Below are 4,485 nucleotides of genomic sequence, written 5' to 3'. Positions count from 1 at the left end.
GACATGTAATGTAACTCTATCTCTAGCTCCATCTGGCACAACTGACAAATCCTAGCCTCAGTTGGTACTCCTCTAAATCCGCCAGTCTTAATCTCTAGCTGGTGTGAGGATGTGCACATCTGACCAATAGCACACTGTACCCCATGAGAAAGATGAGTATCCATGTAGCTGGGTCTAATCACAAACCCATCCTCCGTGAGCTCGAGAAGATGATCTCTATAGAAAGCCATCTTTGTACACCAAGCTCGTGTGTCGGCTGTATCCATGTCCTCCTAGGTAGTGTCGAGCTGAGTCAAGTCCTGCTGCCTGATAAGTCTGGTAATCTCTGCCCGTGTGAGAGAGAGGGAGGGTGCATCCACGGAGTACTAAAATGGAGGTAGCTTGTCCATACTAAAGCCATGCAGTTGGAACCAAGCTGTCATCTGTGCATACCAACATGATCCGTCTCTGTGTGATGCCAACTGTTGTGAAGACTGGAGGGCTAAGCGAGAATATCTATCCTTAGGGAGAGCCCAAGTGCTATGTATAAAGGAGACTGATCGAGTGAGTTCCTCTAGTACCAATGGGGGGGCAGCCATCTCTGCATGGATAATATCATGTGGTACGAAGGCCTTGGCCCTAATCATCTGGGAAATCATAGAAACCAAGGGCCTCTCCATACATCTCCATCCATTAGTGCTACCAGCTCGGCTGTAGTGATCCACTGAGGGTCCCCATATCTCCACTGCATACAACATGGCTGAAGTAACCAAAGTGTCAAAGAGCCAGAGCTTTGTTCGAGGTTCCTGAAATGGAACCTGCGAACACATCCTCTCTAGTCTCCCCAATGCTGCATAAACTCTCGTCAATTTGGTCTCCGCTGCTCTCCTCAAGGAAAATAGTGGGCCACTAAAAACCACACCAAGGTAAGTATATGCATCTGTATACTCCACTGTCTCCTGACCATATGTAAAGGTGGGTACTGACCTCCTAATCCACTGTGCTGTGGTGTTAAACACCATCACCTTGGTTTTACCAAGGTTAACAGATAATCCATTGTCCTGTGCAAACGTGTGCAACGCATCCAAATGACGCTGCATCCCCTCTGGAGAATCTAAGATCAGCACAATATCATCAGCATACAATAACAACGGAATCCATGTCCTTGCTTGTAATCCTCTGTCACCCTCCCGCTCTACATAGTCCAGAACCTCATCCACATACATCCCAAATAAGGTGGGAGAAAGGGGGCAGCCCTGTTTCACCCCAATAGTAGAGTGAACCATCTCAGATATACCCTAAGTAGTACGTACTTGCCCCACAACTGTCCTGTATAAAGCCATGATTCCCCAAATCAGCTCTGTGGTGCACTCCCATCTCCTATAGTCTGTGCATCAGTCTAGCTCTCGGTACTGTGTCAAAAGCTTTGCAGAAATCCACAAAGCAACAATAAATCCTCCTGCCATATAATCTACCCTTCTCAATAATAGCTCTGAGTGTCAAGATATGGTCAAGAGTGGAGAAACCTCTCCTGAACCCTGCCTGCCTTGATGCACGTATGCCCTCTCTCTCTGCCCATCTACTCAACTCCTGCTCAAGAATAGATGCATATAATGTAGCCAATGTGTGACCAATCATGATGGTACGATAATTCCTAGGAAGCATGGGATCCCCTGACTTGAAGATAGGCACAATCGTGGACATATTCCAAGTCTCAGGAAAACCCTTACACATGGCTCGGCTAAACATCATAGCAATAAGCTCTGCAACATATCTCTGGCATGAATAAAATGCTCTGCTACCAAACCATCATGATCATATGCTTTCCCAGTCCTCATCCTATCAATAGCTTTCCTTTACCATCTCAGCAGTAAAGAAAGTACATGTCTCTGGCTCTGATGGGTCTGGTAGGGGCAGCTGTCCTGGTGGTGTGTACAGGGATGCTGCATACTCACCCCAAACCTCTATGGAGGTAATGGCTGGTGATGGTGAATGCTCATGGAATAGTCTCCATGCCTCGCCTGAGTCTTGACTCATAAATAACTGATATAAATCCCTCTCTAACTGAGCAAGATAAGCCCTCTTCTTCCATCGCACTAGGCGCCGGAAGATAATCCGTGACAGTCTGTGAGTGGTAACACCCATGAGTACCTCTCTCTGTAATCTGATCCTCATCTCTCTGCACTCCTCATCATACCAGCTGTTTTGGGGCATGTTCCCATATCGTCTCCGTGTAGGGACTGACTATGGGGATATGCATTTGATGCTGCAGCATGAAGTGTCTCTATCAATATCTGAGTGACCTCATCTAATGGCCGTCCTGGCTCCTTGGCACATAAGCATCTGTACATCTCATCCGTGTACACGATGTGAGTCTCCCTCGTAAAGGTATAACGAGTGTGTGTGGAGACCTATCACAATGGAGCGGTGCTGAACTAAAATGTGAGAGTGAAGGACAAGATAGCATGATCCACTGCTACTCCAACAGGCCTAGTGCCTACCATAAAATCTTGAAAAGAGGGAATGAGACTGGGCTGAGCCATAACATAGTCCACTGTACTAGCACCATGCCGATGTGGAAAGCTAGTCAAACCGCCCGTTGTCAAGAATCTCTGTAGGCCATTCAGGATGGCCAATCCATGTGCAGTCCCCATGTCTATCAAATATCGCCCATACAGTGTATGTTCCTCATCCTGTGAGAGTCTAGATAGGCCCATATCCCTAACATCAAGCTCCCTCAACATCTCCTCTGAGGTATCATAAAATATTGTCTAGTTATGGGCGGTCCTGGCATTGAAGTCCCCCAGGAGAATGATGTCACCATCCCTGGAGAACTCCTAAATGTCATCATCCAAAATAGAAAAGGGAGACTGCCCACTAAGTGATGCATACACTGATGTACTAGGAGCAAAATAGCATATAGAAATGTAGAGATATCTGCCCGTCTATGCCCTCAGTCTACTAACCCACATGTACCTAGCCTACTCATCTCTGCGGACTATATGTATCAGTGGCTGCAGCTCCTCGTCTCTAAACAATACTGTCACTCCTCCTGAGCCCCGTCCTCTATGCTCTGAATGAGTCTCCTGTCTACAAGCTGTCTCCCATAGGTATTGTGACACAAAGTTGGGGTTTTGACTTAAGTCACTTCTTAGAATCAAAACACACTTATATGAAACCTCACAGCCTCCTCACCTCCCTTTCTCTCTCTAGGTTAAGATAAAGATAAACACATCAAAGTTGAGATCATAATTCATGGAAGGAAAGATGAAAGGCTCAGGAGATGCAAGAATTTCTGCCAGTCTTGCAGCTCCAAACAAGAGGGCAATTCTTTGTTGGAAGAAAATCTTCTAACTCAGGATTATGTGAACCAAAACATAAGGAGAATGTTGGTAAGGTTCATCCGTTCGAATTGGGCATTTTGGAGGGAACATCTTAAAGTTTACAAGAGGATAAGATACATGGAATTTTCTTTTTGATAAGAGATTAAGAATTAATCATTATTAACAAGAAATAATGACCAAAAGTCTATAAAAATAGAGATACACAAAGAATTGTAGTTTTAAATACATATAGACTATACAAAAGAGGATTACGTAGATATGTAGAGCTTGAAGAGAGCTTCGCGCCTATATAGAAACTTTCAAAAACAGGCATCCAAGCGAAAAGTTATGAGCATTTTACTACAAGACTATGAAACTGCCAAAATTCGCCTAAAAGTTAGCAACTTTGGGAGAAATTCTGATCATCAATGAAGTAAAGGATTAAGAAATTAGTTACATGAGTGGAAAGAGCATATAAAGAGCTTCCTAACCATATGATCAATTTTAGAAACCAATACCCAAGTGATGAGTAATTACCGGTTAAAATTTGGGTATTAGACCACAAAAACTACACTTCCCTCTCTTTGCATGAAATCTCAATTTCCGCATAGCCTCTTGCCTTTCATCTCCTTCATGATTCAAGCTAGAGGGTAAGGATTAACATTGCTCAGCAAACAATCGTAAAGATTTACTTATGGTCCCCAAAGTCTCTCCACATGCTCATTACCGCTAAAACCATTGGTACCTCCAAAGGAGGGCGGCAATAAAGCAAGGGCTACCTTGAGAAGTCATAGGCCCACCAAGATAATAACTCCTTATCCCACTTATCATGAATGATCAAAGAGGTCCAAAATTGGGTTAAGCATGAGGAGCTAATGCTAAATGAGACATTCACATGTAAAGAGAGTGTTTGAAAAAGGGTTTGAAGATAAGAGAATGGCAATGACACAAAATTCTCAATTGAGGAGGCTTCATTCATTGATTTGAAAGGGAGAGGAGGGCTCCTTTTATAGGTGAAGAATCACCCTCTCTTTCATTGTTACAAATTACAACATAAAAATCTTTAACTCTTTAGTGACATAAGGGTAGATATCACCATCAATTGTCCTCGTAGGACTAAGTCTTCTATTGATTATTAAATTGAAGACTTTTTGACTTTGAAAGTGTGATGAGATAATAGCCA

The 4,485-nt window shown here is 43.6% G+C and overlaps 1 pseudogene; it reads right to left on the bottom strand.

Moving 5' to 3' along the window:
- Window positions 1-272: 272 nt before the first annotated feature.
- Window positions 273-1,205, bottom strand: LOC147610030 (uncharacterized; annotated as a pseudogene).
- Window positions 1,206-4,485: the final 3,280 nt, after the last annotated feature.

The sequence above is a fragment of the Cibotium barometz genome, chromosome 50, assembly GCF_041138505.1.
Source record: "Cibotium barometz isolate CiBa-2024 chromosome 50, ASM4113850v1, whole genome shotgun sequence".
In the NCBI taxonomy this organism is placed as follows: Eukaryota; Viridiplantae; Streptophyta; class Polypodiopsida; order Cyatheales; family Cibotiaceae; genus Cibotium; species Cibotium barometz.
This window is presented reverse-complemented; position numbering and strand designations above follow the sequence as displayed.